The sequence below is a fragment of the Macaca mulatta genome, chromosome X, assembly GCF_049350105.2.
Source record: "Macaca mulatta isolate MMU2019108-1 chromosome X, T2T-MMU8v2.0, whole genome shotgun sequence".
NCBI classification, from domain to species: Eukaryota; Metazoa; Chordata; class Mammalia; order Primates; family Cercopithecidae; genus Macaca; species Macaca mulatta.
This window is the reverse complement of record NC_133426.1, coordinates 136,053,070-136,065,217: the sequence shown is the minus strand read 5'-3', so window position 1 is coordinate 136,065,217 and position 12,148 is coordinate 136,053,070.

Here is a 12,148-nt window from a genome sequence, read left to right as displayed (position 1 = left end):
TAGGTACCAGCCTACAGATAAAGCTTGATGTGCTGGAGGACCCGCCCACACCTGCCTGTGGACATCTCCGCCCAGAAAACTGGGGTGAGGCAGAGGGGAATGTCACAATTGGGTTCCCCACAGTGGGCATGTTGCCAGGCCAGGTGGTAGGGCTGGTCATCACAGAGGGTGGCTGCCCAGCTCTCCAGCATGACACCTCCCTCTCTGGGGTCATAGCCAGTCAGAAAGAACCTCCAAAGGCCCCATCCTGTATCCCTTCCACACTGGAGCCTGTGTACGGCAAGAGGTGAGGATCCATGTTCCAAGGAGGGGAGCTGAGAGACAACCAGGCCTCAGATGACTTTGTGGGCTGGAGCTTGAAGCTGGTCTGAACACTGAACAGGAGCCTGGCTCAGGAAACTCAGCTCCCTCTCTTGTCTTCAGACTGCAGGCATGTGCTGTGAGGACTGGGGACACCTCAGGATGTAGTGCAGAGGCTGAAGCTGTCACTGACCCACTGCTGGTGGCTCCCTTTGACTTCCGATGCCCTCTGTCTGCAGATGGTGAGCCATGCCGTAGGAATGGCAAGCCCCCTCCTTTCTCTCGAGTTTTGGTCATTAGTCTTTCTTTACTATATCCCCTTGGGAGTAGCTGGATTACAGGCATGCACCACCACACCCGGCTAATTTTTTGTATTTGCAGTAGAGACCGGGTTTCACCATGTTGGCCAGTCTGGTCTTGAACTCCTGACCTCAGGTGATCCACCCGCCTCAGCCTCCCAAAGTGCTGGGATCACAGCCACATTTCTTGAAAGAGTTGCCTCCACTTGCTGAATCTCAGGTTCCACCCAGGAAGAGGAGGGGCCTGGCTCCTCCCCGCTGCAAATGACAGGAACTTATGTGATTCCACCCCACTTTGCATTCTTCCCAGTGCGCAGGCTGTGGGAGGTTCTGTCAGGGAGCCCTTCCCATCTGGCTATCTCACTATGTTAAGAGGCCCCAAGCCTTCAGTGGTGACGGCTGAGACCACAGTCTAGATCAGGGCAGTCCAATCTTCTGGCTTCCCTGGGCCACACATAAAAACATAAAATGCACTAACGATAGATGATAAGCTAAAAAAATAAAAAATTTAAAAAAAAAATCAAATCACAAAGACATCTCATAATGTTTTAAGAAACTTTATGAATTTATGTTGGGCTGCCTTCAAAACTGTCCTGTGCCACATGCAGCCCACAGGCCACTGGTTGGACAAGCTTGTTCTAGATCAAAGTTTGGCAAACTTTCTGTAAAGGGCCAGATAGTAAATATTTTAGACTCTGAAGACCATATGGTCTCTGTAGCAACCACTTAACTCTGCTGTTGCAGCCCCAAAGCAAGTATAGACAATATATAAAGAAATGAGCATGGTTGGCCAGGTGCAGTGGTTCATGCCTGTAATCCCAGCACTTTGGGAGGCCAAGGAGGGCAGATCATGAGGTCAGGAGTTCAAGACCAGCCTGGCCAACATGGTGAAACTCCATCTCTACTGAAAATACAAAAATTAGCCAGACATGGTGGCACACGCCTGTAATCCCAGCTACTCGGGAGGCTGAGGCAGGAGAATCGCTTGAACCTGGGAGGTGGAAGTTGCAGTGAGCTGAGATCACGCCACTGCACTCCAGCCTGGGTGACAGATTGAGACTCCATCTAAAAAAACAAAACAAAACAAAACAAAAAAAGGATGTAAACCTGAATCAGATGTGATGCCACTGTAAACAAGTCTGAAGTGTGTGGTGGCAGCGACAGACTGCTTCAGATAGAGTTTGGAGACAGCTGCAGACAGAGGAGTGAGTGGGGTTTATGAAGGAGTAGTGTAGAGTAAGAAGAGAAGTGGCCCAAGCCCAAACCTCAGCACATGCCATCATCTACTGGAGGGGCCAAAAAAGCAGAGGAGCCTGCAATGGAGATGGAGATGGAGATGGAGTGGTCAGTGAGGCAGGAAGAACTCTGGGAAGAGTGTGGAGTTCCTGCAGCCCAGTGAAGGGAGTGTTCCTGAAGAAGGGGTGGAATGCTGCTGAGAGGTTGGGTTAGGTGAGGACTAAGAAATGACCTTTGGTTTTGGCAGCATGGAGGTTGCTGGTGACCTTGGTGAGAATTATGTCAGAGGAATGGGCTAGAAAGGGTTGAGAGGTGAGTGGAGGTAAGAAAGTGGGGACAGCAAGTGGAGACAACTCTTTCAAGAAATGTGGCTCACACCTGTAATTCCAGCACTTTGGGAAGCCAAGGCGGGTGGATCACCTGAGGTCAGGAGTTCGAGACCAGCCTGACCAACATGGTGAAACCCCATCTCTACTAAAAATATGAAAAATTAGCCGGGCACGGTGGCAGGCGCCTGTAATCCCAGCTACTAAGGAGGCTGAGGCAGGAGAATCGCTTGAACCCGGGAGGCAGAGGTTGCAGTGAGCCGAGATGGCACCACTGCACTCCAGCCTGGGCAACAGGAGCGAAACTCCATCTCAAAAAAAAAAAAAAAAAAAAAGAAAGAAAAGAAATGTGATTGTGGAGGGGGTGATAGAATGGTAGAGGAGGAAACTTCTATCCTTCAGCCATCACCCCCACGTATCAGGTCCAACAGTCCTGGAAGTGTATGAAGAAATTCTATTCTGATTTTACCACTGTTTCATGGCTCCAAAAGCCTTGTAATTAATTTCCCAGGGCTGCAGTAACAAAGTACCACAGTGGGAGGCTTAGAAACATGTTGTCTCACAGATCTGGAGGCCAGAGTGTGAAATCGAGGTCAGCAGGGTTGGTTCCTTCTGAAGGCTGTGAAAGAGAATCTGTCTCATGCCCATCCTGAGCTTCTGATGGTTTGCTGGCAATTTTTGGCATTCTTTGGCTTAGAGATGCATCACCCTGATCCCTGCCTTTGCCTTTACACAGTGTTCTCCCTGTTTGTGTGTCTCTGTCCAAATTTCCCTTTTTTTTTATAAGGAAACCAGTTACACTGGATTAGGGGCCACCTTACTCCCAGTATAACCTCATCTTACTTAACTAATTATATCTGTGATGAGTCTATTTCCAAATAAGGTCACATTCACAGGTACTGGGGATTAGGACTTCAACATACCGATTTTCGGGGGGATACAACTGAACCTGTAACAAGCCCCATTCCCTTTTGGTCTCCTTCCTCTCCACTTCGCTGTGCCATCTTCTGGCCAGGGATTAGTCCGTTTCTTCCCAGGTCACAACTGTGCTTCTCCCCACCTCTCCAACTGCCTGGATTGCTTCCATCCTTCCTTCCCAGCTGACCCCTCTCCAAAGAAGATCGAAGTCATTATCTTTCAGCAGCGAGATCACCTCCCAACCATTGTGGACACTTTCAAAATAACTGGAAACATTGATGGACAGTGAAAGAGGCAAGAGAGGAAAATGTGATTTAATTCTGTGTTCAATGAAAAGAAAGAGCGCTGAAATTTCCATGAACTTTAGATACTTTTAACCTAGTTCTGAAAAAAAAAAAATGTTTTTGTTTTTGTGGACTTTTAAGGCCATAAGTAAGAGACTGTAAGGAGAAAAGTCAACTGAATTTCCCAAAATAGAAATGATCATGAAATAAGAAAAGTAACTGCAGCTTTAAATACCAATTTTATTATACAACTAGGAACTGTCATTCTCCTCTGCCAACTAGTGGCCACAGCTACAATCAGAAAATGATCCTTGCTCTTCAAAGCTAGGGCCACTGTTAGAGGTAGAGGGGTATAAGCCCATTGTTGTCAAATGGCTTTTGCAAGTGTGCTTGGCCCGTGGACACGCCTTAGAACTCCATGCTCCACGGCGCTGCCTCCGAGGTGCACAGTCAAGATGGGACCTTTGCTGCCCAGCCATGTCAGCAGCTGGAGGACGGATGCCTGCGGGTGCGAGGAAGAGGGCAGGCTTGTGATGTGAGGGAGCTGCGGTGAGCGGCTGTGCTGGCAAGGCCCTGTTCAGCCGCCCATGTGCTTGAGCAGGACACTGTGTTCATTCATCCCAACACACAGAAATGCCTTTCTTTCATGAAATAATGTTTTCCTTAATCTTTTTCTGATTATAAAAGTCATACATCTTCATTGTAGAGCATTTAGAAAACCAGACAAACATGAGTAAAAAAAAAAAAGCCATTGAGGTTGGCTCCAGAGAGTGGCTTGGGGGCTTTATCCTAATCTCCATCAGCACCCCCATAGTCACTCTGAATACAGATGCAGTGTAAGGCAAAAACCCTGCTTGCTATGCAAAGACATCTTGCAGCTTCAAGACAAATCCCCTAGCCTACCTTTCAATGGTTTCTAAACCCTCCTGTGTAGACATTCTGAAGCCATGACTGCCCATGATGCCACCCTCTAGGGGTGACTGCTGTTAACAGTTTGGAGAATGGACTTCCACTATTTTTGTGCCTATGTATTGTCTTTATATCTGATTTTTAAAATTTAGGAACATTAGGTACATACCTACTTACATGCTGCCTTTTCCACCTCATGTTATATCCTAGCATTTTTCCACGTCACAATTCCTTAAAAACATTATTTGACAAGGCTCTGTAATATTATATCCATAAACATCTACAATGTGTTTACCCATCTTCTGGTGATGAAGGTTATGTAAATTGCTTCATTTTTTGTGCTAATGAATATGTTGAGAAGAACGGGTAGACTTACGCCATTGCGCTCCTCTAGGGTGATTTCCTAGAAGTGAAATTACGAGTGTGTGAATGCTTCCAGGCTCTTAATGCATGTTGCCACATTGCTTTTAGAAAGGTGACACTCATTTACTCTTGTCCAAGCAGCAGGAAGGCTTGTTTTTCCTTGCCTTTGCCAACACTGGAGTAATCAATGATGATTACTGGATGCCAGGCATCAGGCTAGCTGCTGGAGATATGATAGTAAGGGGAGGAAAAGATCTGGTCTCTGCCTCAGCAGTGTTCCTGAGCTGGTGGGAGAGAATGACCTTGCTCAAATAATAAATGTGTAATTACAAAGTGAAGGAGAGGAAAGGGTGCAAGGAGAGTGTGTCACAAGGACATGTTACATCCTAGGATAGGAGGTGGCCAGGGAAAGCTCCACAGAGAAAGTGATGTTTTTGCAGAGACTGAGGCCTTGGGAGGAGTTGGCTCTGTGTGAGAGGGAGCAGGGAGCAGACAAGGACAGAAGTCCAGTCTGAAAGAATGGGGGATGGGTCTACGGCCATTCACATACCGCCGTGAATGTGCCCCACCTCAGCTGAAAGAATGGGGGATGGCAGAAGAGGTTTGAGTCCATGACAAGCAGACAAGCCAAGGCTTGTGGGTCCAGGTAAGAATTCTGGGACCCAGAGAGGGGCAATGTGATCAGACTCACTTTTGAAGAATCACTTAAGATTTAAAAAAATGTTAATCATGGTAAAAAGCACAAAACATGGTCAGGCGCGGTGGTTCACGCTTGTAATCCCAGCACTTTGGGAGGCCAAAGAGGGCAGATCATGAGGTCAGGAGTTCGAGACCAGCCTGGCCAACACGGTGAAACCCTGTCTCTACTAAAAATACAAAAATTAGCTGGGCATGGTGGCAGGCGCCTGTAATCCCAGCTACTCGGGAGGCTGAGGCAGGAGAATCGCTTGAACCTGGGAGGCGGAGGTTGCAGTGAGCCAAGATTGTGCCACTGCACTCCAGCCTGGGTGACAGAGCTAGACTCAAAAAAAAAAAAAAAAAAAAAAAAAGAAAAGCACAAAACATAAAATTGATCATCTTAGCCATATTTAAGTGTAGAGTTCAATAGTGTTAGGAGTATTCACATTGCTGTGCAATGAATCTCCAGAACATTTTCATCTTGCAAAAAAAAAAGAAAAGCACAAAACATAAAATTGATCATCTTAGCCATATTTAAGTGTAGAGTTCAATAGTGTTAGGAGTATTCACATTGCTGTGCAATGAATCTCCAGAACATTTTCATCTTGCAAAGCTGAAACTCTATACCCATCAAACAACTGCCCATTTCCCCAATTCCCAGCCCCTGGTAACACCATGCTTCTTTTCTCTATGGATTTGGCTATTCTAGGGACCCCATAGAAGTAGAATCATACAGTGCTTTTTGGAACTGGCTTATTTCGTTTAGCATAATGTCCTCAAGTAGTAGCATGTGTCATGACAAATTCCTTCCTTTTTAAGGCTGAATCATATTCCATTTTATGTAGAGAACGAACACATTTTGTTTTTCTATCCATGGGCATTTGGGGTGCTTCCATCTTTTGGCTATTGTGAATAATGTTGCTATGAATATGGGTGTGCAAATATATCTTTGAGACCCTGCTTTCAATTCTTTTGGATATATCTCTAGAAGTGGGATTATTGAACCATATGGTAGTTCTATTTCTAATTTTAATAAACTTTGAGAATCAATTTTAAAAAGCAAATTCAACAAGGCTGATTTTGTTGCCTACAAAACAATAGAAAATAACAGTACTGTGTGGTTGCTAAAAACTATTATCTTCTTGGATTACATTAATATAATTCAGTAAGTCCCCCCCTACCACATGAATTCCTCTAAAGTTAATAGAGCTCAGAATGAATAATTAAATGTATATACATTTCAGGAACACTTATTCAATACACTTATGTTTTGAGGGACAATCTTTATTTATTAGCCAAACATCATTGAACATTTACTCTTGGCAAGGCATTGTGGGAAACCCAAAATATGCCCAGCTTGGTTCCCACTCTCTTGAAGCTTCCAGTCCAAAAGGGGCAACAACATCCTTTGGTATGCAGTATTTTTAAATGGTGGTACAGAGGGCAGGTTCTAGGAGTTCAGTAGGGGCAGGGGTTGTGGGAAAAGGCTTCCTGGAGGAAGTGACATTTGGGTTTGATGAGGTTTGGGTAGGTGGAGGTGGGGGCTGGAGGGTTCCAAGTGGCTGGTACAGACCGAGCCAACATGAGTTTAGGGAAGGGAACAGCATGAGAAGGTCAAGTGGGAGATTCGGCCTGAGAGGTGGGTGGAAGAGACTAAGGAGAGCTTTGCATGCCAGGTGGAAGGATTGGAACTTCCATGGTAAGTAGGCTGGGGGGCCAGCAGGGGTCTGGAATAGGGGAGAGACATCAAAACAGTGCAGGGATGTGTACAGGGAGAGAAACTGGTAACTGAGAAATTAGTTAGAAAGGAGTTAAATACATCAGGCGATTTAACTCCTTAAATGAGGCAATGAGTGTTTGAATTTTATTGGGGAGGGGGGCAGGAGTTGGAGGGGCTGGGAAATGGGCAGTGGAAAGGAGCGGCCGGCTAGAGACTGCAGTTGAGCTGATCTTGGCCCCTTTTCCGTGGAGGTCCTCCCTTCCTCCCTCTTTCTTGCTTTCTTTACTTTTTCTCACCCTTCCTCCCTCTTTTCTTCCTTCCTGCCCTTCTGTCGTCCATCTTTCCCTTTTTTCCTTCTTTTAAAAAAATATTGGCCAGGTGCGGTGACTCACGCCTGTAATCCCAACATTTTGGGAGGCCAAAGCAGGCTGATCACCTGAGGTCAGGAGTTCAAGACCAGCCTGGCCAACATGGTGAAACCCCATCTCTACTAAAAATAAAAATACAAATAAATTAGCTGGGTGTGGTGGCACGCGCCTGTAGTCCCAGCTACTAGGGAGGCTGAGGCAGGAGAATCGCTTGAACCCAGGAGGTGGAGGTTGCAGTGAGCCAAGATCGTGCCACTGCACTCCAGCCTGGGCAACAGAGTGAGACTCTGTCTCAAATAAAACAAAACAAAGCAAACAAAAATATTATGTCTGTCTTGTCTTGTAACGACCAGTCTCACCCATTTTGGTTTCCTTCAGAACCTTGCATGGTAGCCTGCACTTGGCAGGTGCTGGATAAATATTTGTTGAATTGCAATTGGTAACTGATTAGAAAGTGGGGCAGGGGCCAAAAATAACCAAAAGCTTAGGCCTGGGTGATGGGAGAGAGGAGGATGCCAGGAGAAGCTGGTCAGGGTCAAAGAAAAGTTGAATTTGACCTGCCAGCAGGCAATCTAGCTGACATGAAATCTTGGGATGTAGCTAGAAGGGATAGGGGTTTTAAGGAGCGCCCTCACCTTCATGCCCAGTCCAGCTGGGGAGACAGTGGCTGTGTTTAAGAGCACAAATCTGGGCTCTGAAGTCATTTTCTGGTCAGCCACTAGCTAAGTACCAAGTTACGCCATCTCTCTGAGTCTGTTTTCTCACCCATAAAAGTGGGATAATGGCCGGGCACGGTGGCTCATACCTGTAATCCCAGCACTTTGGGAGGCCAAGACGGGTGGATCACAAGGTCAGGAGTTCAAGACCAGCCTGGCCAAGATGGTGACACCCTGTCACTACTAAAAATACAAAACTTAGCCGGGCCCTGTCACTACTAAAAATATAAAACTTAGCCAGACGTGGTGGCACATGCCTGTAATCCCAGCTACTCGGGAGGCTGAGGCAGGAGAATCGCTTGAACCCGGGAGGCGGAGGTTGCAGTGAGCCAAGATTACGCCACTGCACTCCAGCCTGGGTGACAGAGCTAGACTCTGTCTCAAAAAAATAAAATAAAATAAAAAGGTGGGATAATGTAGTACTTTATCAGCCTATTGTAAAGGCTAAAGTGATATTAAATGTATTAGTACCTGGGATAAATGACAGCTAGGGTTATTAGTTATTATTACTATTTCTAAAGTTAGGAGAAGGAGCATACAGAAGTCACGTCGCTTCCCTGAGTAAAGGCAGCCATGGCCTCCTGTGGTGTCGAATGAAATGCAAGCTCCTGCCCGAGGTTCCTCAGGCCCTCTGTGACCACGTTCCTGCTCGCCTGTTGTCCAGCAAGTCCTGTCCCTCACGGAGTTCTGCCTGGCTGTCCCCTGAGCACAGCCAGCTGTTTTGCTGCCTCAGGGCCTTTGCATTTGTCTTTTCCTTTGCTCCGAATGTCTTTTGCCAGATCTTGCACGTGTGGCTCTTTTTGTGGGTATTCAAATCAAGATATGGTGCCTTGGCTTCCTGAGGTTTAAGTCTCAGCTAAAACATCACCTCCTCAAAGCAACTTTTCCTGACCAAGGCCCCCCGCTGTACCCTCAAGTGCATCCCCCTGTTTGATACTCTCCACAGTACTTGTCAGGATCTGTAGTGACCTTGGGTACTGTTAATTTGCATATCTGTCCACCCTCATCCCTGCCCTGCCCTGCCCTCTTGATGAAGGCACCATGAGAGCGGCAACCTTATCTGGTTTACTTCTAGATCCTCAGCACCTTGAACAGCATGGGGCACACAGGAGCCACTCAACAAATACTTGTTAAATGAATAACCCATACTGAGATGTAAGAGGAGGGGTGATGGTTGAGGGGGAAAAGTCCAGAGAGGGTGGAGGAGAAGGGCTCAAAAGTGCAGGTGGAGGAGCTGGTCTTGGCGAGGAAGACCGCTTATTTCTCAGACAGATGGAAAGAGGGAGAGATGAAGTTAAGCTGGAGACATTTTGATGTGCAGGGGGCAAGACTGTTTCGACATTTTCACAAAGCAAAGGGTACAGTCATCTGCTGGGAGCTGAAGGGCAGCAGAAGTGGGTTCTGGGCCTGGAAGTCAATGGAGGGCTTGGGAATAACTCCACTAGCTGCCATTTATTTAGCACTTAGGCACCAGGCACTGTTCCAAGGCCTGGAAATGTATAACTGATCTCATCCTCATGATGATACTACGAGGAAAGGTGCTATCATTACTTTTAAGATGTGGATACACCTTCAATACATACAATTTTTCTTCTCAATTATACCCAATAAAGCTGGGGAGAAAAGACATGGAAACCAAGGCACAGAAACGTCAATTAACTTTTGATCAGGGTCACATATCTAGGAAGTGGCAGAGCTGGGATTTGAACTCAGGCAGTCTGGTCATTGGAGCCTATGTGAAGAACCACTATAGTTTTCTGCCTCCCTAGGCCCCGTGGAACAGGTACGTGAGGTCATCAAGAGAGGAAGAGGAAGATTGTGGAAGAGTACATGGCAAGTCCAGGGGCAGTCAGCCAGAACGTTGTACCAGAAAGCCCAGGAATGAGGGCAGAGAGTCAATGGGACAGGGTGGGTGACTTATGGTTAGGCACAGCAAAGATGGGGACTGAGGCAAGAGAGAGAGAGGAAGGAGTTTTCTGGGTAAACAGCACATGCAAAGGCCCTGAGGTTAGAAAGAGTTCAGCTCACCGGGAGGGGTAAAAGGACAGTATCAGAGTATAGTGGCAGGGGTGAGGAAGGCTTATGGTAGGCAGAGGTCAGATCCTTTAGGGTGGTATTCCTCAAAGTGTGGTCCAAGCACCCCTGCATCAAAATGCTCTTGGGTCCTGATTTAGAATGCAGACTCTGTGCCTTATCTCAGACCAACTTACTCAGAGTTTCTGGAGTCTAGGAATCTGCTTTTTAACAATGTCTCCAGGTGATTCTTCTGCACATGAGTATTTGAGACCCACTGATGCAGGGCCTGGTGGGCCACAGGGAAGCTTAGGTTTCATTGTAAATGTCACTGAAGGGTTATCCACAGGGAAGGGATGAGACTGATGTAATTAAGTCATGCTGCCTGCTGCGTGGAGAATGGATTGGAGGGCAGAAAAGCTAAAAGGAAGACCAGGCAGGGCATGGTGGCTCATGCCTCTAATTCCAGCACTTTGTGAAGCCAAAGTGGGAGGACTGCTTGAGCCCAGGAGTTTGAGACCAGCCTGGGGAACACAGGGAGAACCCACCTCTACAATTTTTTTTTTAATTAGCCAGGCTTGGTAATGTGCACCTATAGTCCCAGCTACTCGGAGGCTGAGGTGGGAGGATCGCTTGAACCTGGGAAGTCAGGCTGCTCAAGTGAGCTGATCATGCCACTGCACTCCAGCCGAGGCAACAGAGTAAGACCCTCTCTTAAAAAAAAAAAAAAAAAAGAGAAAAAGAAGACCAGGCAGGAAGCCATTACAACACCCTCGTAATGGTGGTGGCCTTGACCAATAAAATCGGCAGTGGGGGTGATGAAAAGTAGATGTGTGGGGCACGCTGCTGACGTGGTCAGTCAGTAGGAAACAGAGAAATCAAGGCTAGCTCCTAGATGCTTAGCCCTAGCAACTGGCCAGATGGTGGTGACATTCTCTGAGCTGAGGGGAGACAGCTAGAGGATCTAAGTTGGGTGGTAGTAAAAGAACCAGAAGTAAAATAATTCTACTTTGGAAATGTGAAGCTTGACATGCCTGTGATACATGTGAGGGGAGATGCCAGCTAACTAACTGGATATACTGGGCAGGAACTCGGAAGAGAGCTATGAGGTGGAAACGTAACATTTGGAATCAGGGTATTACAGATATTTACAGCCACGGAAATTGATAAGATGCCACCAAAGGAATTAATGGGCAAGCAGAGTAGAACTGTTTGAAAAAAAAAAAAAAAATGCCACTATGCCATGCAGTGTCACTAACCTAAGTAATCTTAGGTCAGTCATTGTCCCCTCTGAGACTTTCCCTATCCAAACAATGAGATCAGATTAGGTCATCACTAAGGTTCTCTCCCTAACATTTAGTGATGCCACTGTTGTAATGTGTGGCTTTTACATTATGAGGCTACACCAAGAGCCAGTTCTTCAACTTGCACTGCAATCAGAAAGGCCCTACTGGGTCTCCTATAACAGAAGCCTAGCAGCTGGGGATGCCATTTCCTCTCTAACCTCTGGAAAGATAGACCACCATGCCTGCTATTCACATTGCCTGCTGCTATGTAAAAACTTCTGGTGTCAGTGTCCATCTGCTGGGGGGAAAATCACTCTCAGAAAGAAACACCTTCTCCTGCCAAGGCCTTGGGTGGGGCTTCAAAAGTTGTTTATGACAACACTGAGTCAGCACATTAAGCAGGGTCAAGCTCACAGCTGGAGGGAATTGGAAGAGGGCCTTAGTAGAGAAGAAGCCTCCAGCTGTGGCTTCTTCAGTCTCAAAGGGAATGGAATCAGAATCCACCAATTCATAATGGAGACTGGCACCATGCTCAAATCAGGGGTTTCCTCCCAACATGTTAGACAGTTCAGATGAGAACAACAAAAAAGTACTAAATTTATGGACTTGATCACCCCAATAAGTCATAAAAGTTCAAAACTGGTTTTCAAAAGCTGCAAAATAAGATTATGTTAAAACAGGCTCTCTGGGGAGGCACATCTTGAGACTATGTGAGCAGGGGTAACTGGGTTC